The sequence below is a fragment of the Salmo salar genome, chromosome ssa17, assembly GCF_905237065.1.
Source record: "Salmo salar chromosome ssa17, Ssal_v3.1, whole genome shotgun sequence".
Classification (NCBI taxonomy): domain Eukaryota; kingdom Metazoa; phylum Chordata; class Actinopteri; order Salmoniformes; family Salmonidae; genus Salmo; species Salmo salar.
In genome coordinates, this window is record NC_059458.1 from 86,011,011 (window position 1) to 86,035,996 (window position 24,986).

General features: G+C 40.6%; 1 pseudogene; it reads right to left on the minus strand.

The window, feature by feature from the left end:
* Positions 1-24,986, minus strand: part of LOC123728297 (rho GTPase-activating protein 8-like) — a 124,181-nt pseudogene that overhangs the window by 85,086 nt on the left and 14,109 nt on the right.

Sequence of the window (24,986 nt, forward strand, 5' to 3'; positions counted from 1 at the left end):
AACTAGTGTAGCCCCACAGCCATATGACATAACCACATCAGGACCTGCTAAATGAACTAGTGTAGCCCCACAGCCATATGACATAACCACATCAGGACCTGCTAAATGAACTAGTGTAGCCCCACAGCCATATGACATAACCACATCAGGACCTGCTAAATGAACTAGTGTAGCCCCACAGCCATATGACATAACCACATCAGGACCTGCTAAATGAAGTAGTGTAGTAGTCCACAGCCATATGACATAACCACATCAGGACCTGCTAAATGAACTAGTGTAGCCCCACAGCCATATGACATAACCACATCAGGACCTGCTAAATGAACTAGTGTAGTAGTCCACAGCCATATGACATAACCACATCAGGACCTGCTAAATGAACTAGTGTAGCCCCACAGCCATATGACATAACCACATCAGGACCTGCTAAATGAACTAGTGTAGCCCCACAGCCATATGACATAACCACATCAGGACCTGCTAAATGAACTAGTGTAGCCCCACAGCCATATGACATAACCACATCAGGACCTGCTAAATGAACTAGTGTAGTAGCCCACAGCCATATGACATAACCACATCAGGACCTGCTAAATGAACTAGTGTAGCCTCACAGCCATATGACATAACCACATCAGGACCAGCTAAATGAACTAGTGTAGCCTCACAGCCATATGACATAACCACATCAGGACCTGCTAAATGAACTAGTGTAGCCTTCACAGCCATATGACATAACCACATCAGGACCTGCTAAATGAACTAGTGTAGCCCCACAGCCATATGACATAACCACATCAGGACCTGCTAAATGAACTAGTGTAGTAGCCCACAGCCATATGACATAACCACATCAGGACCTGCTAAATGAACTAGTGTAGCCTCACAGCCATATGACATAACCACATCAGGACCTGCTAAATGAACTAGTGTAGCCTCACAGCCATATGACATAACCACATCAGGACCTGCTAAATGAACTAGTGTAGCCCCACAGCCATATGACATAACCACATCAGGACCTGCTAAATGAACTAGTGTAGTAGCCCACAGCCATATGACATAACCACATCAGGACCTGCTAAATGAACTAGTGTAGCCTCACAGCCATATGACATAACCACATCAGGACCTGCTAAATGAACTAGTGTAGTAGTCCACAGCCATATGACATAACCACATCAGGACCTGCTAAATGAACTAGTGTAGTAGCCCACAGCCATATGACATAACCACATCAGGACCTGCTAAATGAACTAGTGTAGCCCCACAGCCATATGACATAACCACATCAGGACCTGCTAAATGAACTAGTGTAGTAGCCCACAGCCATATGACATAACCACATCAGGACCTGTTAAATGAACTAGTGTAGTAGCCCACAGCCATATGACATAACCACATCAGGACCTGCTAAATGAACTAGTGTAGTAGCCCACAGCCATATGACATAACCACATCAGGACCTGCTAAATGAACTAGTGTAGTAGCCCACAGCCATATGACATAACCACATCAGGACCTGCTAAATGAACTAGTGTAGCCTCACAGCCATATGACATAACCACATCAGGACCTGCTAAATGAACTAGTGTAGCCCCACAGCCATATGACATAACCACATCAGGACCTGTTAAATGAACTAGTGTAGCCCCACAGCCATATGACATAACCACATCAGGACCTGCTAAATGAACTAGTGTAGTAGCCCACAGCCATATGACATAACCACATCAGGACCTGCTAAATGAACTAGTGTAGCCCCACAGCCATATGACATAACCACATCAGGACCTGCTAAATGAACTAGTGTAGTAGTCCACAGCCATATGACATAACCACATCAGGACCTGCTAAATGAACTAGTGTAGTAGCCCACAGCCATATGACATAACCACATCAGGACCTGCTAAATGAACTAGTGTAGCCCCACAGCCATATGACATAACCACATCAGGACCTGCTAAATGAACTAGTGTAGTAGTCCACAGCCATATGACATAACCACATCAGGACCTGTTAAATGAACTAGTGTAGTAGCCCACAGCCATATGACATAACCACATCAGGACCTGTTAAATGAACTAGTGTAGCCCCACAGCCATATGACATAACCACATCAGGACCTGCTAAATGAACTAGTGTAGTAGTCCACAGCCATATGACATAACCACATCAGGACCTGCTAAATGAACTAGTGTAGCAGCCCACAGCCATATGACATAACCACATCAGGACCTGCTAAATGAACTAGTGTAGTAGTCCACAGCCATATGACATAACCACATCAGGACCTGCTAAATGAACTAGTGTAGTAGTCCACAGCCATATGACATAACCACATCAGGACCTGCTAAATGAACTAGTGTAGTAGCCCACAGCCATATGACATAACCACATCAGGACCTGTTAAATGAACTAGTGTAGCCCCACAGCCATATGACATAACCACATCAGGACCTGCTAAATGAACTAGTGTAGTAGCCCACAGCCATATGACATAACCACATCAGGACCTGCTAAATGAACTAGTGTAGTAGCCCACAGCCATATGACATAACCACATCAGGACCTGCTAAATGAACTAGTGTAGCCCCACAGCCATATGACATAACCACATCAGGACCTGCTAAATGAACTAGTGTAGCCCCACAGCCATATGACATAACCACATCAGGACCTGCTAAATGAACTAGTGTAGCCCCACAGCCATATGACATAACCACATCAGGACCTGTTAAATGAACTAGTGTAGTAGCCCACAGCCATATGACATAACCACATCAGGACCTGCTAAATGAACTAGTGTAGCCCACAGCCATATGACATAACCACATCAGGACCTGCTAAATGAACTAGTGTAGTAGCCCACAGCCATATGACATAACCACATCAGGACCTGCTAAATGAACTAGTGTAGTAGCCCACAGCCATATGACATAACCACATCAGGACCTGCTAAATGAACTAGTGTAGTAGTCCACAGCCATATGACATAACCACATCAGGACCTGCTAAATGAAGTAGTGTAGTAGCCCACAGCCATATGACATAACCACATCAGGACCTGCTAAATGAACTAGTGTAGCCCCACAGCCATATGACATAACCACATCAGGACCTGCTAAATGAACTAGTGTAGCCCCACAGCCATATGACATAACCACATCAGGACCTGCTAAATGAACTAGTGTAGCCCCACAGCCATATGACATAACCACATCAGGACCTGCTAAATGAACTAGTGTAGTAGCCCCACAGCCATATGACATAACCACATCAGGACCTGCTAAATGAACTAGTGTAGCCCCACAGCCATATGACATAACCACATCAGGACCTGCTAAATGAACTAGTGTAGCCCCACAGCCATATGACATAACCACATCAGGACCTGCTAAATGAACTAGTGTAGCCCCACAGCCATATGACATAACCACATCAGGACCTGCTAAATGAACTAGTGTAGCCCCACAGCCATATGACATAACCACATCAGGACCTGCTAAATGAACTAGTGTAGCCCCACAGCCATATGACATAACCACATCAGGACCTGCTAAATGAAGTAGTGTAGTAGTCCACAGCCATATGACATAACCACATCAGGACCTGCTAAATGAACTAGTGTAGCCCCACAGCCATATGACATAACCACATCAGGACCTGCTAAATGAACTAGTGTAGTAGTCCACAGCCATATGACATAACCACATCAGGACCTGCTAAATGAACTAGTGTAGTAGCCCACAGCCATATGACATAACCACATCAGGACCTGTTAAATGAACTAGTGTAGCCCCACAGCCATATGACATAACCACATCAGGACCTGCTAAATGAACTAGTGTAGCCTCACAGCCATATGACATAACCACATCAGGACCTGCTAAATGAACTAGTGTAGTAGCCCACAGCCATATGACATAACCACATCAGGACCTGCTAAATGAACTAGTGTAGCCCCACAGCCATATGACATAACCACATCAGGACCTGCTAAATGAACTAGTGTAGTAGCCCACAGCCATATGACATAACCACATCAGGACCTGCTAAATGAACTAGTGTAGCCTCACAGCCATATGACATAACCACATCAGGACCAGCTAAATGAACTAGTGTAGCCTCACAGCCATATGACATAACCACATCAGGACCTGCTAAATGAACTAGTGTAGCCTCACAGCCATATGACATAACCACATCAGGACCTGCTAAATGAACTAGTGTAGCCCCACAGCCATATGACATAACCACATCAGGACCTGCTAAATGAACTAGTGTAGTAGTCCACAGCCATATGACATAACCACATCAGGACCTGCTAAATGAACTAGTGTAGCCCCACAGCCATATGACATAACCACATCAGGACCTGCTAAATGAACTAGTGTAGCCCCACAGCCATAACCACATCAGGACCTGCTAAATGAACTAGTGTAGTAGCCCACAGCCATATGACATAACCACATCAGGACCTGCTAAATGAACTAGTGTAGTAGCCCACAGCCATATGACATAACCACATCAGGACCTGCTAAATGAACTAGTGTAGTAGCCCACAGCCATATGACATAACCACATCAGGACCTGCTAAATGAACTAGTGTAGTAGTCCACAGCCATATGACATAACCACATCAGGACCTGCTAAATGAACTAGTGTAGCCTCACAGCCATATGACATAACCACATCAGGACCTGCTAAATGAACTAGTGTAGCCTCACAGCCATATGACATAACCACATCAGGACCTGCTAAATGAACTAGTGTAGCCCCACAGCCATATGACATAACCACATCAGGACCTGCTAAATGAACTAGTGTAGTAGCCCACAGCCATATGACATAACCACATCAGGACCTGCTAAATGAACTAGTGTAGCCTCACAGCCATATGACATAACCACATCAGGACCTGCTAAATGAACTAGTGTAGTAGTCCACAGCCATATGACATAACCACATCAGGACCTGCTAAATGAACTAGTGTAGTAGCCCACAGCCATATGACATAACCACATCAGGACCTGCTAAATGAACTAGTGTAGCCTCACAGCCATATGACATAACCACATCAGGACCTGCTAAATGAACTAGTGTAGTAGCCCACAGCCATATGACATAACCACATCAGGACCTGTTAAATGAACTAGTGTAGTAGCCCACAGCCATATGACATAACCACATCAGGACCTGCTAAATGAACTAGTGTAGTAGTCCACAGCCATATGACATAACCACATCAGGACCTGCTAAATGAACTAGTGTAGTAGCCCACAGCCATATGACATAACCACATCAGGACCTGCTAAATGAACTAGTGTAGCAGCCCACAGCCATATGACATAACCACATCAGGACCTGCTAAATGAACTAGTGTAGCCCCACAGCCATATGACATAACCACATCAGGACCTGCTAAATGAACTAGTGTAGCCCCACAGCCATATGACATAACCACATCAGGACCTGCTAAATGAACTAGTGTAGTCCCCACAGCCATATGACATAACCACATCAGGACCTGCTAAATGAACTAGTGTAGCCCCACAGCCATATGACATAACCACATCAGGACCTGCTAAATGAACTAGTGTAGTAGCCCACAGCCATATGACATAACCACATCAGGACCTGCTAAATGAACTAGTGTAGTAGCCCACAGCCATATGACATAACCACATCAGGACCTGCTAAATGAACTAGTGTAGCCCCACAGCCATATGACATAACCACATCAGGACCTGCTAAATGAACTAGTGTAGTAGTCCACAGCCATATGACATAACCACATCAGGACCTGCTAAATGAACTAGTGTAGTAGCCCACAGCCATATGACATAACCACATCAGGACCTGCTAAATGAACTAGTGTAGCCGTCCACAGCCATATGACATAACCACATCAGGACCTGCTAAATGAACTAGTGTAGTAGCCCACAGCCATATGACATAACCACATCAGGACCTGCTAAATGAACTAGTGTAGCCCTCACAGCCATATGACATAACCACATCAGGACCTGCTAAATGAACTAGTGTAGTAGCCCACAGCCATATGACATAACCACATCAGGACCTGCTAAATGAACTAGTGTAGTAGTCCACAGCCATATGACATAACCACATCAGGACCTGCTAAATGAACTAGTGTAGTAGCCCACAGCCATATGACATAACCACATCAGGACCTGTTAAATGAACTAGTGTAGCCCCACAGCCATATGACATAACCACATCAGGACCTGCTAAATGAACTAGTGTAGCCCCACAGCCATATGACATAACCACATCAGGACCTGCTAAATGAACTAGTGTAGTAGCCCACAGCCATATGACATAACCACATCAGGACCTGCTAAATGAACTAGTGTAGTCCACAGCCATATGACATAACCACATCAGGACCTGCTAAATGAACTAGTGTAGCCCCACAGCCATATGACATAACCACATCAGGACCTGCTAAATGAACTAGTGTAGTAGTCCACAGCCATATGACATAACCACATCAGGACCTAACATAAGGATAACTCAGAGGATGCTATTCTGTTCTTCTGAAATACATTTTCTTCATATCATGTTTCTTTAGACCTCTAAAATAAATCATGGATTTATTGTGAAGGTGTAGACTATATTAGATGGATGTATTGTGAAGGTGTAGACTATATTAGGTGGATTTATTGTGAAGGTGTAGACTATATTAGATGGATTTATTGTGAAGATGTAGACTATATTAGATGGATTTATTGTGAAGGTGTAGACTATATTAGATGGATGTATTGTGAAGGTGTAGACTATATTAGATGGATTTATTGTGAAGGTGTAGACTATATTAGATGGATGTATTGTGAAGGTGTAGACTATATTAGATGGATGTATTGTGAAGGTGTAGACTATATTACATGGATTTATTGTGAAGGTGTAGACTATATTACATGGATTTATTGTGAAGGTGTAGACTATATTACATGGATGTATTGTGAAGGTGTAGACTATAAATCATGGATTTATTGTGAAGGTGTAGACTATAAATCATGGATTTATTGTGAAGGTGTAGACTATATTAGATGGATTTATTGTGAAGGTGTAGACTATATTAGATGGATGTATTGTGAAGGTGTAGACTATATTAGATGGATTTATTGTGAAGGTGTAGACTATATTAGATGGATTTATTGTGAAGGTGTAGACTATAAATCATGGATTTATTGTGAAGGTGTAGACTATATTAGATGGATGTATTGTGAAGGTGTAGACTATATTAGATGGATGTATTGTGAAGGTGTAGACTATATTAGATGGATGTATTGTGAAGGTGTAGACTATATTAGATGGATGTATTGTGAAGGTGTAGACTATATTAGATGGATTTATTGTGAAGGTGTAGACTATATTAGATGGATGTATTGTGAAGGTGTAGACTATATTAGATGGATTTATTGTGAAGGTGTAGACTATATTAGATGCATTTATTGTGAAGTTGTAGACTATATTAGATGGATTTATTGTGAAGGTGTAGACTATAAATCATGGATTTATTGTGAAGGTGTAGACTATATTAGATGGATGTATTGTGAAGGTGTAGACTATATTAGATGGATTTATTGTGAAGGTGTAGACTATATTAGATGCATTTATTGTGAAGTTGTAGACTATATTAGATGGATTTATTGTGAAGGTGTAGACTATATTAGATGGATGTATTGTGAAGGTGTAGACTATATTAGATGGATGTATTGTGAAGGTGTAGACTATATTAGATGGATGTATTGTGAAGGTGTAGACTATATTAGATGGATGTATTGTGAAGGTGTAGACTATATTAGATGGATTTATTGTGAAGGTTTAGACTATATTAGATGGATGTATTGTGAAGGTGTAGACTATATTACATGGATTTATTGTGAAGGTGTAGACTATATTAGATGGATGTATTGTGAAGGTGTAGACTATATTAGATGGATGTATTGTGAAGGTGTAGACTATATTAGATGGATTTATTGTGAAGGTGTAGACTATATTAGATGGATTTATTGTGAAGGTGTAGACTATATTAGATGGATTTATTGTGAAGGTGTAGACTATATTAGATGGATTTATTGTGAAGGTGTAGACTATAAATCATGGATTTATTGTGAAGGTGTAGACTATATTAGATGGATGTATTGTGAAGGTTTAGACTATATTAGATGGATGTATTGTGAAGGTGTAGACTATAAATCAGATGGATGTATTGTGAAGGTGTAGACTATATTAGATGGATTTATTGTGAAGGTGTAGACTATATTAGATGGATTTATTGTGAAGGTGTAGACTATATTAGATGGATGTATTGTGAAGGTGTAGACTATATTAGATGGATGTATTGTGAAGGTGTAGACTATATTAGATGGATTTATTGTGAAGGTGTAGACTATATTAGATGGATGTATTGTGAAGGTGTAGACTATATTAGATGGATGTATTGTGAAGGTGTAGACTATATTAGATGGATTTATTGTGAAGGTGTAGACTATATTAGATGGATTTATTGTGAAGGTGTAGACTATATTAGATGGATGTATTGTGAAGGTGTAGACTATATTAGATGGATTTATTGTGAAGGTGTAGACTATAAATCATGGATTTATTGTGAAGGTGTAGACTATATTAGATGGATGTATTGTGAAGGTGTAGACTATATTAGATGGATTTATTGTGAAGGTGTAGACTATATTAGATGCATTTATTGTGAAGTTGTAGACTATATTAGATGGATTTATTGTGAAGGTGTAGACTATATTAGATGGATGTATTGTGAAGGTGTAGACTATATTAGATGGATGTATTGTGAAGGTGTAGACTATATTAGATGGATTTATTGTGAAGATGTAGACTATATTAGATGGATTTATTGTGAAGGTGTAGACTATATTAGATGGATGTATTGTGAAGGTGTAGACTATATTAGATGGATTTATTGTGAAGGTGTAGACTATATTAGATGGATGTATTGTGAAGGTGTAGACTATATTAGATGGATGTATTGTGAAGGTGTAGACTATATTACATGGATTTATTGTGAAGGTGTAGACTATATTACATGGATTTATTGTGAAGGTGTAGACTATATTACATGGATGTATTGTGAAGGTGTAGACTATAAATCATGGATTTATTGTGAAGGTGTAGACTATAAAGCATGGATTTATTGTGAAGGTGTAGACTATATTACATGGATTTATTGTGAAGGTGTAGACTATATTAGATGGATGTATTGTGAAGGTGTAGACTATATTAGATGGATTTATTGTGAAGGTGTAGACTATATTAGATGGATTTATTGTGAAGGTGTAGACTATAAATCATGGATTTATTGTGAAGGTGTAGACTATATTAGATGGATGTATTGTGAAGGTGTAGACTATATTAGATGGATTTATTGTGAAGGTGTAGACTATATTAGATGGATTTATTGTGAAGGTGTAGACTATATTAGATGGATTTATTGTGAAGGTGTAGACTATATTAGATGGATTTATTGTGAAGGTGTAGACTATATTAGATGGATGTATTGTGAAGGTGTAGACTATATTAGATGGATGTATTGTGAAGGTGTAGACTATAAAGCATGGATTTATTGTGAAGGTGTAGACTATATTAGATGGATTTATTGTGAAGGTGTAGACTATATTAGATGGATTTATTGTGAAGGTGTAGACTATATTAGATGGATGTATTGTGAAGGTGTAGACTATATTAGATGGATTTATTGTGAAGGTGTAGACTATAAATCATGGATTTATTGTGAAGGTGTAGACTATATTAGATGGATGTATTGTGAAGGTGTAGACTATATTAGATGGATTTATTGTGAAGGTGTAGACTATATTAGATGCATTTATTGTGAAGTTGTAGACTATATTAGATGGATTTATTGTGAAGGTGTAGACTATATTAGATGGATGTATTGTGAAGGTGTAGACTATATTAGATGGATGTATTGTGAAGGTGTAGACTATATTAGATGGATGTATTGTGAAGGTGTAGACTATATTAGATGGATGTATTGTGAAGGTGTAGACTATATTAGATGGATTTATTGTGAAGGTGTAGACTATATTAGATGGATTTATTGTGAAGGTTTAGACTATATTAGATGGATTTATTGTGAAGGTGTAGACTATATTAGATGGATTTATTGTGAAGGTGTAGACTATATTAGATGGATGTATTGTGAAGGTGTAGACTATATTAGATGGATGTATTGTGAAGGTGTAGACTATATTAGATGGATTTATTGTGAAGGTGTAGACTATATTAGATGGATGTATTGTGAAGGTGTAGACTATATTAGATGGATTTATTGTGAAGGTGTAGACTATATTAGATGGATTTATTGTGAAGGTGTAGACTATAAATCATGGATTTATTGTGAAGGTGTAGACTATATTAGATGGATGTATTATGAAGGTTTAGACTATATTAGATGGATGTATTGTGAAGGTGTAGACTATAAATCATGGATTTATTGTGAAGGTGTAGACTATATTAGATGGATTTATTGTGAAGGTGTAGACTATATTAGATGGATTTATTGTGAAGGTGTAGACTATATTAGATGGATGTATTGTGAAGGTGTAGACTATATTAGATGGATGTATTGTGAAGGTGTAGACTATATTAGATGGATGTATTGTGAAGGTGTAGACTATATTAGATGGATGTATTGTGAAGGTGTAGACTATATTAGATGGATGTATTGTGAAGGTGTAGACTATATTAGATGGATTTATTGTGAAGGTGTAGACTATATTAGATGGATTTATTGTGAAGGTGTAGACTATATTAGATGGATGTATTGTGAAGGTGTAGACTATATTAGATGGATTTATTGTGAAGGTGTAGACTATAAATCATGGATTTATTGTGAAGGTGTAGACTATATTAGATGGATGTATTGTGAAGGTGTAGACTATATTAGATGGATTTATTGTGAAGGTGTAGACTATATTAGATGCATTTATTGTGAAGTTGTAGACTATATTAGATGGATTTATTGTGAAGGTGTAGACTATATTAGATGGATGTATTGTGAAGGTGTAGACTATATTAGATGGATGTATTGTGAAGGTGTAGACTATATTAGATGGATGTATTGTGAAGGTGTAGACTATATTAGATGGATTTATTGTGAAGGTGTAGACTATATTAGATGGATTTATTGTGAAGGTGTAGACTATATTAGATGGATGTATTGTGAAGGTGTAGACTATATTAGATGGATTTATTGTGAAGGTGTAGACTATATTAGATGGATGTATTGTGAAGGTGTAGACTATATTAGATGGATGTATTGTGAAGGTGTAGACTACATTAGATGGATGTATTGTGAAGGTGTAGACTATATTAGATGGATGTATTGTGAAGGTGTAGACTATATTAGATGGATGTATTGTGAAGGTGTAGACTATATTAGATGGATGTATTGTGAAGGTGTAGACTATATTACATGGATGTATTGTGAAGGTGTAGACTATATTACATGGATGTATTGTGAAGGTGTAGACTATATTAGATGGTTGTATTGTGAAGGTGTAGACTATATTAGATGGATGTATTATGAAGGTTTAGACTATATTAGATGGATGTATTGTGAAGGTGTAGACTATAAATCATGGATTTATTGTGAAGGTGTAGACTATATTAGATGGATGTATTGTGAAGGTGTAGACTATATTAGATGGATTTATTGTGAAGGTGTAGACTATATTAGATGGATGTATTGTGAAGGTGTAGACTATATTAGATGGATGTATTGTGAAGGTGTAGACTATATTAGATGGATGTATTGTGAAGGTGTAGACTATAAATCATGGATTTATTGTGAAGGTGTAGACTATATTAGATGGATGTATTGTGAAGGTGTGGACTATATTAGATGGATGTATTGTGAAGGTGTAGACTATAAATCATGGATTTATTGTGAAGGTGTAGACTATATTACATGGATGTATTGTGAAGGTGTAGACTATATTACATGGATTTATTGTGAAGGTGTAGACTATATTAGATGGATGTATTGTGAAGGTGTAGACTACATTAGATGGATGTATTGTGAAGGTGTAGACTATATTAGATGGATGTATTGTGAAGGTGTAGACTATATTAGATGGATGTATTGTGAAGGTGTAGACTATATTAGATGGATGTATTGGACTTTTTTTATATATATTTTTGAATGTAGATGTTCTTAAAGGTCTGTATCAGTGGCTTGTAGGCTGTGTGTGGAAGCCAGGAGATGATAAACGTGTTTATGTTAATTGTTATTATTATTTACTTGACAATCACCGGCTGACAAAATGTACTGACCGCCACAGCCCTAAAAACTCACCTGGTTACCTGGAGGATCCCGTGTCGAGCCACATCGTAGTAGGAGGTGTCCTGGTTACCTGTTTACCTGGAGGATCCCGTGTCGAGCCACATCGTAGTAGGAGGTGTCCTGGTTACCTGGAGGATCCCGTGTCGAGCCACATCGTAGTAGGAGGTGTCCTGGTTACCTGTGACCTGGAGGATCCCGTGTCGAGCCACATCGTAGTAGGGGGTCGTCCTGGTTACCTGGTCGAGGATCCCGTGTCGAGCCACATCGTAGTAGGAGGTGTCCTGGTTACCTGGAGGATCCCGTGTCGAGCCACATCGTAGTAGGAGGTGTCCTGGTTACCTGGAGGATCCCGTGTCGAGCCACATCGTAGTAGGAGGTGTCCTGGTTACCTGTGACCTGGAGGATCCCGTGTCGAGCCACATCGTAGTAGGGGTGAGAGGTGTCCTGTGACCTGGAGGATCCCGTGTCGAGCCACATCGTAGTAGGGGGTGTCCTGGTTACCTGTGACCTGGAGGATCCCGTGTCGAGCCACATCGTAGTAGGGGGTGTCCTGGTTACCTGTGACCTGGAGGATCCAGTGTCAAGCCACATCGTAGTAGGAGGTGTCCTATTTACCTGGTTACCTGGAGGATCCCGTGTCGAGCCACATCGTAGTAGGGGTGAGAGGTGTCCTGTGACCTGGAGGATCCCGTGTCGAGCCACATCGTAGTAGGGGTGAGAGGTGTCCTGTTTACCTGTGACCTGGAGGATCCCGTGTCGAGCCACATCGTAGTAGGGGGTGTCCTGTTTACCTGTGACCTGGAGGATCCCGTGTCGAGCCACATCGTAGTAGGAGGTGTCCTATTTACCTGTGACCTGGAGGATCCCGTGTCGAGCCACATCGTAGTAGGAGGTGTCCTATTTACCTGGTTACCTGGAGGATCCCGTGTCGAGCCACATCGTAGTAGGGGGTGTCCTGGTTACCTGTGACCTGGAGGATCCCGTGTCGAGCCACATCGTAGTAGGAGGTGTCCTGTTTACCTGTGACCTGGAGGATCCCGTGTCGAGCCACATCGTAGTAGGGGGTGTCCTGTTTACCTGTGACCTGGAGGATCCCGTGTCGAGCCACATCGTAGTAGGGGGTGTCCTGTTTACCTGTGACCTGGAGGATCCCGTGTCGAGCCACATCGCAGTAGGGGGTGTCCTGTTTACCTGGAGGATCCCGTGTCGAGCCACATCGTAGTAGGGGGTGTCCTGGTTACCTGGAGGATCCCGTGTCGAGCCACATCGTAGTAGGAGGTGTCCTGTTTACCTGGAGGATCCCGTGTCGAGCCACATCGTAGTAGGGGTGTCCTGGTTACCTGGAGGATCCCGTGTCGAGCCACATCGTAGTAGGGGGTGTCCTGTTTACCTGTGACCTGGAGGATCCCGTGTCGAGCCACATCGTAGTAGGAGGTGTCCTGGTTACCTGGAGGATCCCGTGTCGAGCCACATCGTAGTAGGAGGTGTCCTGGTTACCTGTGACCTGGAGGATCCCGTGTCGAGCCACATCGTAGTAGGGGTGAGAGGTGTCCTGGTTACCTGTGACCTGGAGGATCCCGTGTCGAGCCACATCGTAGTAGGGGTGAGAGGTGTCCTGGCTGAAGCTGACTCTACGTGGGGGTGGAGGGCGATCCGGACGGTAGCTGTGACGACCCTGTTCCTCATCTTCCTCCTTCTGCAGCTCTGAGGAGACAGATAGAGAGGTCGCATTGTTACACCAAAACGGGCAATGTTGCAGTACCAGTCTTAGGCCTTCTCTGTAGACTACTGCGGTTGATGGGATCCTCGGGACGTCCCTAACCCATTTAAAATGGTTAAGGTTAGCAGGGCTCTGGGATCCTCGGGACGTCCCCTAACCCATTTAAAATGGTTAAGGTTAGCAGGGCTCTGGGATCCTCGGGACGTCCCTAACCCATTTAAAATGGTTAAGGTTAGCAGGGCTCTGGGATCCTCGGGACGTCCCTAACCCATTTAAAATGGTTAAGGTTAGCAGGGCTCTGGGATCCTCGGGACGTCCCTAACCCATTTAAAATGGTTAAGGTTAGCAGGGCTCTGGGATCCTCGGGACGTCCCTAACCCATTTAAAATGGTTAAGGTTAGCAGGGCTCTGGGATCCTCGGGACGTCCCTAACCCATTTAAAATGGTTAAGGTTAGCAGGGCTCTGGGATCCTCGGGACGTCCCTAACCCATTTAAAATGGTTAAGGTTAGCAGGGCTCTGGGATCCTCGGGACGTCCCTAACCCATTTAAAATGGTTAAGGTTAGCAGGGCTCTGGGATCCTCGGGACGTCCCTAACCCATTTAAAATGGTTAAGGTTAGCAGGGCTCTGGGATCCTCGGGACGTCCCTAACCCATTTAAAATGGTTAAGGTTAGCAGGGCTCTGGGATCCTCGGGACGTCCCTAACCCATTTAAAATGGTTAAGGTTAGCAGGGCTCTGGGATCCTCGGGACGTCCCTAACCCATTTAAAATGGTTAAGGTTAGCAGGGCTCTATAAAATACGTCATTCGGAGAACGCGGACGGAGTCACAGAATCCAGAAAATAAAACGGAATTCAACAATATTCAAAAATCTACTGAACTCAGTAGGGAATCGAACTAAATGTATTGAACTCAATAGGGAATCAACTAAATGTATTGAACTCAGTAGGGAGTCAACTAAATGTATTGAACTCAGTAGGGAATCAACTAAATGTATTGAACTCAATAGGGAGTCAACTAAATGTATTGAACTCAGTAGGGAATCGAACTAAATGTATTGAACTCAGTAGGGAATCGAACTAAATGTATTGAACTCAATAGGGAATCAACTAAATGTATTGAACTCAGTAGGGAATCAACTAAATGTATTGAACTCAGTAGGGAATCAACTAAATGTATTGAACTCAATAGGGAATCAACTAAATGTATTGAACTCAATAGGGAATCGAACTAAATGTATTGAACTCAATAGGGAATCAACTAAATGTATTGAACTCAGTAGGGAGTCAACTAAATGTATTGAACTCAGTAGGGAATCAACTAAATGTATTGAACTCAATAGGGAGTCAACTAAATGTATTGAACTCAGTAGGGAATCGAACTAAATGTATTGAACTCAGTAGGGAATCGAACTAAATGTATTGAACTCAATAGGGAATCAACTAAATGTATTGAACTCAGTAGGGAATCAACTAAATGTATTGAACTCAGTAGGGAATCAACTAAATGTATTGAACTCAATAGGGAATCAACTAAATGTATTGAACTCAATAGGGAATCAACTAAATGTATTGAACTCAATAGGGAATCAACTAAATGTATTGAACTCAATAGGGAATCAACTAAATGTATTGAACTCAATAGGGAATCAACTAAATGTATTGAACTCAGTAGGGAATCAACTAAATGTATTGAACTCAGTAGGGAATCAACTAAATGTATTGAACTCAATAGGGAATCGAACTAAATGTATTGAACTCAATAGGGAATCAACTAAATGTATTGAAAATGTATTAAATTTGCCCGAGTTTATCATAAGACATGAACAGAATGCATTAGTGATTTCATTTCCTACAATTTACCGAAGAGACAACGAGAATGTCCCCGTGTGTACAGACCGCTGTCTAGCCGTTAACAACGATTGTAAATGAGAAACCTTCTGGTAGATCAGATTTATTTATATAAAGTATTTTTTCTACATTAGCAGCTGTCAAAGTGCTTCAATTTAGTTGTTTTTCTATTACAATTTATTTATTTATTTTTAAATAGTGATTTTTGAGAGCGAAAACCCGAGACAGAATCAGGCTAAAAGAATGTACTGGATTGTATAGGGCAATGGATTAGGATTAGGATTTAGGATATGGACATCCCAGGGATCCCGGATAGCACTAAACCTGGATTAAACAGCCATGTTGAACCCAAAAAAGTAGATGGTAAACGTCAGTGTTGTTCTGTAGCACACTGAGGAGGTTGATGACAATGTTATACATGCTGTTCTTTCAAAATACGACACATAACTAGTCCTGTACTGACTAGTGACTACTGACTAGGTTATTACGTCACTTCAACGACACATAACTAGTCCTGTACAGACTACCGACTACTGACTAGGTTATTACGTCACTTCAACGACACATAACTAGTCCTGTACTGACTAGTGACTAGGTTATGACGTCACTTCAACGACACATAACTAGTCCTGTACTGACTAGTGACTAGGTTATGACGTCACTTCAACGACACATAACTAGTCCTGTACAGACTACCGACTACTGACTAGGTTATTACGTCACTTCAACGACACATAACTAGTCCTGTACTGACTACCGACTACTGACTAGGTTATTACGTCACTTCAACGACACATAACTAGTCCTGTACAGACTACCGACTACTGACTAGGTTATTACGTCACTTCAACGACACATAACTAGTCCTGTACAGACTACCGACTACTGACTAGGTTATTACATCACTTCAACGACACATAACTAGTCCTGTACAGACTACCGACTACTGACTAGGTTATTACGTCACTTCAACGACACATAACTAGTCCTGTACTGACTACCGACTACTGACTAGGTTATTACGTCACTTCAACGACACATAACTAGTCCTGTACAGACTACTGACTAGGTTATGACGGCACTTCAACGACACATAACTAGTCCTGTACAGACTACTGACTAGGTTATGACGTCACTTCAACGACACATAACTAGTCCTGTACAGACTACTGACTAGGTTATGACATCACTTCAACGACACATAACTAGTCCTGTACAGACTACCGACTAGTGACTAGGTTATGACATCACTTCAACGACACATAACTAGTCCTGTACAGACTACTGACTAGTGACTAGGTTATGACGTCACTTCAACGACACATAACTAGTCCTGTACAGACTACCGACTAGGTTATGACATCACTTCAACGACACATAACTAGTCCTGTACAGACTACTGACTAGGTTATGACATCACTTCAACGACACATAACTAGTCCTGTACAGACTACTGACTAGGTTATGACATCACTTCAACGACACATAACTAGTCCTGTATAGACTACCGACTAGTGACTAGGTTATGACATCACTTCAACGACACATAACTAGTCCTGTACAGACTACTGACTAGTGACTAGGTTATGACGTCACTTCAACGACACATAACTAGTCCTGTACAGACTACCGACTAGGTTATGATATCACTTCAATGACACATAACTAGTCCTGTACAGACTACTGACTAGGTTATGACATCACTTCAATGACACATAACTAGTCCTGTACAGACTACCGACTAGTGACTAGGTTATGACATCACTTCAACGACACATAACTAGTCCTGTACAGACTACCGACTAGTGACTAGGTTATGACATCACTTCAACGACACATAACTAGTCCTGTACAGACTACAGACTACTGACTAGGTTATGGGCCCATTCCCGTCTAAACATTTTGATTAATAACAATAATATATAACAACCATATAAATCTCTCCTCTATAAATTCACATCCACTTCCTGGGTCGTGTTGGGTCTTTCCTGTCCGTTGCTGTTTCCGCCAACCGAAAAACTGATAATCCACAGAAAACAAAAAAAAAGGATTAAAAAGAGAAAAATATCCAAAACAGAGACTGGAAACTGTGTCCTAATCTAGATGGGTGTTTACCCTGCTCTGCCCGGCGGTCCAGAGGGAAGGAAACCACAATTACTGATTGTGTCCCAAATGACACCCTATTTCGCTATAGAGGAGACTACTTATGAGCAGAGCCCTAAGGGCCCTTGTCAAGTGTAGTGTGCTGATATATATATAGTGAGCCGATGTTGGGAAAAGCTACCCAGAGTTCTCTGTTGTTTATTCTGGGGGACAATGAGACCATTTAATCTTCTGGTTTCTACTGCCTCTCTCATAATGTCTACCGGGATAGTTCCAACAACAATACAGGTCTCAACACTACTGTTCAGTCTAACTAGTGGACTAACTGTGGAACGGCTCAGTCTAACTACTGGACTAACTGTGGAATGGGGAGACTACTGCTCAGTCTAACTAATGGACTAACTGTGGAATGGGGAGACTACTGCTCAGTCTAACTAATGGACTAACTGTGGAACGGCTCAGTCTAACTAATGGACTAACTGTGGAACGGCTCAGTCTAACTAGTGGACTAACTGTGGAACGGCTCAGTCTAACTAATGGACTAACTGTGGAACGGCTCAGTCTAACTAGTGGACTAACTGTGGAACGGCTCAGTCAAACTACTGGACTAACTGTGGAACGGCTCAGTCTAACTAATGGACTAACTGTGGAATGGGGAGACTACTGCTCAGTCTAACTAATGGACTAACTGTGGAATGGGGAGACTACTGCTCAGTCTAACTAATGGACTAACTGTGGAACGGCTCAGTCTAACTAATGGACTAACTGTGGAACGGCTCAGTCTAACTAGTGGACTAACTGTGGAACGGCTCAGTCTAACTAGTGGACTAACTGTGGAACGGCTCAGTCTAACTAGTGGACTAACTGTGGAACGGCTCAGTCTAACTAATGGACTAACTGTGGAACGGCTCAGTCTAACTAATGGACTAACTGTGGAACGGCTCAGTCTAACTAATGGACTAACTGTGGAACGGCTCAGTCTAACTAATGGACTAACTGTGGAACGGCTCAGTCTAACTAATGGACTAACTGTGGAACGGCTCAGTCTAACTAATGGACTAACTGTGGAATGGGGAGACTACTGTTCAGTCTAACTAGTGGACTAACTGTGGAACGGCTCAGTCTAACTAATGGACTAACTGTGGAACGGCTCAGTCTAACTAGTGGACTAACTGTGGAACGGCTCAGTCAAACTAGTGGACTAACTGTGGAACGGCTCAGTCTAACTAATGGACTAACTGTGGAATGGGGAGACTACTGCTCAGTCTAACTAATGGACTAACTGTGGAATGGGGAGACTACTGCTCAGTCTAACTAATGGACTAACTGTGGAACGGCTCAGTCTAACTAGTGGACTAACTGTGGAACGGCTCAGTCTAACTAGTGGACTAACTGTGGAACGGCTCAGTCAAACTAGTGGACTAACTGTGGAACGGCTCAGTCTAACTAGTGGACTAACTGTGGAATGGGGAGAATATTCTTAACGATCCTCCTTCCAGGAATAAACATTGGAAGGAGAACACAGTCAGCTGTGGTCACAAAAAACATCAAAGACGTCTTGATATTCTAGGTACTTTCCAGCTGCTTGTTTTTCCTTGAAGTGGTGTGACGGAATGGTAAGCAGCTAACACTCGGCCAGATGACCTCCCAGTCCTTGGCTTGGCAGAGAGGAGGAAGGAGGGAGGGAGAGAGGAGGAAGGAGGGGGGGAGAGAGGAGGAAGGAGGGAGAGAGGAGGAAGGAGGCAGAGAGGAGGAAGGAGGGAGAGAGGAGGAAGGAGGAGAGAGGAGGAAGGAGAGAGAGGAGGAAGGAGGCGGAGGGAGGAAGGAGGCAGAGAGGAGGAAGGAGGGAGAGAGGAGGAAGGAGAGAGAGAGGAGGAAGGAGAGAGAGAGGAGGAAGGAGAGAGAGGAGGGAGGAGGCGGAGGGAGGAAGGAGGCAGAGAGGAGGAAGGAGAGAGAGAGGAAGGAGGCAGAGAGGAGGAAGGAGGGAGAGAGAGAGGAGGAAGGAAGGAAGGAGGCAGAGAGGAGGAAGGAGGGAGAGAGGAGGAAGGAGGGAGAGAGAGAGGAGGAAGGAAGGAAGGAGGCAGAGAGGAGGAAGGAGGGAGAGAGGAGGAAGGAGGGAGAGAGGAGGAAGGAGAGAGAGAGGAGGAAGGAGAGAGAGGAGGAAGGAGGCGGAGGGATGAAGGAGGCAGAGAGGAGGAAGGAGGGAGAGAGGAGGAAGGAGAGAGAGAGGAGGAAGGAGAGAGAGGAGGAAGGAGGCGGAGGGAGGAAGGAGGCAGAGAGGAGGAAGGAGGCAGAGAGGAGGAAGGAGGCAGAGAGGAGGAAGGAGGGAGGGAGGAGGAAGGGAGGAGGAAGGAGGGAGGGAGAGAGGAGGAAGGAGGGAGAGAGGGAGGAAGGAGGGAGGGAGAGAGGAGGAAGGAGGGAGGGAGAGAGGAGGAAGGAGGGAGGGAGAGAGGAGGAAGGAGGGAGGGAGAGAGGAGGAAGGAGGGAGGGAGAGAGGAGGAAGGAGGGAGGGAGGGAGAGAGGAGGGAGGAGGGAGGAGAGAGGAGGAAGGAGGGAGGGAGAGAGGAGGAAGGAGGGAGGGAGAGATGAGGAAGGAGGGAGGGAGAGAGGAGGAAGGAGGGAGGGAGAGATGAGGAAGGAGGGAGGAGAGAGGAGGAAGGAGGGAGAGAGGAGGAAGGAGGGAGAGAGGAGGAAGGAGGGAGGGAGAGAGGAGGAAGGAGGGAGAGAGAGAGGAGGAAGGAGGGAGGGAGAGAGGAGGAAGGAGGGAGGGAGGAGGAGGGAGGGAGGAGGAAGGAGGGAGGGAGAGAGGAGGAAGGAGGGAGAGTGGAGGAAGGAGGGAGAGTGGAGGAAGGAGGGAGAGAGGAGGAAGGAGGGAGGGAGAGGAGGGAGGGAGGAGGAAGGAGGGAGGGAGAGAGGAGGAAGGAGGGAGGGAGAGAGGAGGAAGGAAGGAGGAAGGAGGGAGGGAGAGAGGAGGAAGGAGGGAGGGAGAGGAGGAAGGAGGGAGGGAGAGAGGAGGAAGGAGGGAGGGAGAGAGGAGGAAGGAGGGAGAGTGGAGGAAGGGGGGAGAGTGGAGGAAGGAGAGAGAGGAGGAAGAGAGGAGGAAGGAGGCAGAGAGGAGGAAGGAGGCAGAGAGGAGGAAGGAGGCAGAGAGGAGGAAGGAGGCAGAGAGGAGGGGGAAGGAGGGAGAGAAGAGGAAGGAGGGAGAGAGGGGGAAGGAGGGAGAGAGGAGGAAGGAGGGAGAGAGGAGCTGGCACTAAGCCCTGCCCAGATTTGTTCATTAACAATGACCAGCTACCAGCTTCCCTCCTCCTCCTCCTCCTCCTCCTCCTCTCCCTCTCCAAGCCCCTCCAGATACAATTACGAGCTGGGCCTCTTATCAGCAAGATGACCCGTCCTCCTCCTTCATATACCTCCTCCTCCTCCTCCTCCATATCCCCTCTCCTCCTCCTTCATATCCCCTCTCCTCCTCCTTCATATCCCCTCTCCTCCTCCATATCCCCTCTCCTCCTCCTCCATATCCCCTCTCCTCCCTCTCCTCCATATCCCCCTCCTCCTCCTCCTCCTCCTCCATATCCCCTCCTCCTCCTCCTTCCTCCTTCATATCCCCTCTCCTCCTCCTTCATATCCCCTCTCCTCCTCCTTCCTCCTTCATATCCCTCTCCTCCTCCTCTCCTCCTCCTCCCTCTCCTCCTCCATATCCCCCTCCTCCTCCACCTCCTCCGCCTCCTCCTTCATATCCCTCTCCTCCTCCTCCTCCTTCTTGCAAGATTGCCCGTTCTAAAAACAGCTTTGTATGGTGAGGTGCAGAATGTGGTTGGGAGGAAACTAAGCCTGTTTGTGTTTGGGTCCCCTGACTGAATCATATCCTCTGTTCCAGAGAACACAGTCAGCTACATGGCCAATGACTACTTAGCTACTTAGCTACATGGCCAATGACAGCCTGAGTGTTTGTGGGTCATGGTGAGAGATTGGTACCTCTTCAGTTAGATCTCGGGCATTGATCATTTCCCCCTTCTAATGCCCATGATGCTGAAGGAGACAGACAAGACGCGGCCCCGTTGCGTTTGAAGACGCCGCCCCGTTGCGTTTGAAGACGCCGCCCCGTTGCGTTTGAAGACGCCGCCCCGTTGCGTTTGAAGACGCCGCCCGTTGCGTTTGAAGACGCCGCCCCGTTGCGTTTGAAGACGCCGCCCCGTTGCGTTTGAAGACGCCGCCCGTTGCGTTTGAAGACGCCGCCCGTTGCGTTTGAAGACGCCGCCTCGTTGCGTTTGAAGACGCCGCCCCGTTGCGTTTGAAGACGCCGCCCCGTTGCGTTTGAAGACGCCGCCCCGTTGCGTTTGAAGACGCCGCCCCGTTGCGTTTGAAGACGCGGCCTCGTTGCGTTTGAAGACGCGGCCTCGTTGCGTTTGAAGACGCGGCCTCGTTGCGTTTGAAGACGCGGCCTCGTTGCGTTTGAAATGAGAACATTTGTGACAGACCTACTTTTAATTACGATTCGGCTGCACATTCATTTCACCTCATGTTTAATGTGTCTGCATTGAAAATGTGCAATAAATATTGTTGAAATGTTATTGAAATGTAGTACTTTGATAATTAGATATACATATAGAAGAACTACATATGACCCCTAATCATAGAGCACGTTAGACATTTTAATGGTTTTTAGAGCTACATACGACCCCAAATCTGGATCTCTTTGAATTCTAACTGGTATATATATATATATATAGTGGTAATAATATATATATATATATAGTGGAAATAATATATATATAGTGGTAATAATATATATATAGTGGTAATAATATATATATATATATATATATATATAGTGGTAATAATATATATATATATATATAGTGGTAATAATATATATAGTGGTAATAATATATATATATATATATATAGTGGTAATAATATATATATAGTGGTAATAATATATATATAGTGGTAATAATATATATATATATATATATATATATATATATATATATATAGTGGTAATAATATATATATATATATATATATAGTGGTAATAATATATATATATATATATATGTGGTAATAAAATATATATATATATAGTGGTAATAATATATATATATATATAGTGGTAATAATATATATATATATATATATAGTGGTAATAATATATATATATATAGTGGTAATAATATATATATATATATAGTGGTAATAATATATATATATATATAGTGGTAATAATATATATATATATATAGTGGTAATAATATATATATATATATAGTGGTAATAATATATATATAGTGGTAATAATATATATATAGTGGTAATAATATATAGTGGTAATAATATATATATAGTGGTAATAATATATATATAGTGGTAATAATATATATATAGTGGTAATAATATATATATAGTGGTAATAATATATATATATATATATATATATATAGTGGTAATAATATATATATATATATATATATAGTGGTAATAATATATATATAGTGGTAATAATATATATATAGTGGTAATAATATATATATATATATATATATATATATATATAGTGGTAATAATATATATATATATATATAGTGGTAATAATATATATATATATATATAGTGGTAATAATATATATATATATATATATATAGATATATATATATATATAGTGGTAATAATATATATATATATATATATATATATAGTGGTAATAAAATATATATATATATATATATATATATATATATATATAGTGGTAATAATATATATATATAAATATATATATATATATATATATAGTGGTAATAATATATATATAGTGGTAATAATATATATATATATAGTGGTAATAATATATATATATATATAGTGGTAATAATATATATATATAGTGGTAATAATATATATATATATATATATAGTGGTAATAATATATATATAGTGGTAATAATATATATATATAGTGGTAATAATATATAGTGGTAATAATATATAGTGGTAATAATATATATATATAGTGGTAATAATATATATATAGTGGTAATAATATATATATATAGTGGTAATAATATATATATAGTGGTAATAATATATATATAGTGGTAATAATATATATATATATATATAGTGGTAATAATATATATAGTGGTATATATATATATATATATAGTGGTAATAATATATATAGTGGTAATAATATATATATATATAGTGGTAATAATATATATAGTGGTAATAATATATATATATATATAGATAGTGGTAATTATATATATATATATATATATATATATAGTGGTAATAATATATATAGTGGTAATAATATATATATATATATATATATATATATATATATATATATATATATAGTGGTAATAATATATATAGTGGTATATATATATATATATATATATATATATAGTGGTAATAATATATATAGTGGTAATAATATATATATATATATATATGTGGTAATAATATATATAGTGGTAATAATATATATATATATATAGTGGTAATAATATATATAGTGGTATATATATATATATATATATATATATATATATATATATAGTGGTAATAATATATATAGTGGTATATATATATATATATATAGTGGTAATAATATATATATATATATATAGTGGTAATAATATATATATATATATATATATAGTGGTAATAATATATATAGTGGTAATAATATATATATATATATATATATAGTGGTAATAATATATATAGTGGTATATATATATATATATATAGTGGTAATAATATATATAGTGGTAATAATATATATATATAGTGGTAATAATATATATAGTGGTATATATATATATATATATATATATATATATAGTGGTAATAATATATATAGTGGTATATATATATATATATATAGTGGTAATAATATATATAGTGGTAATAATATATATATATATAT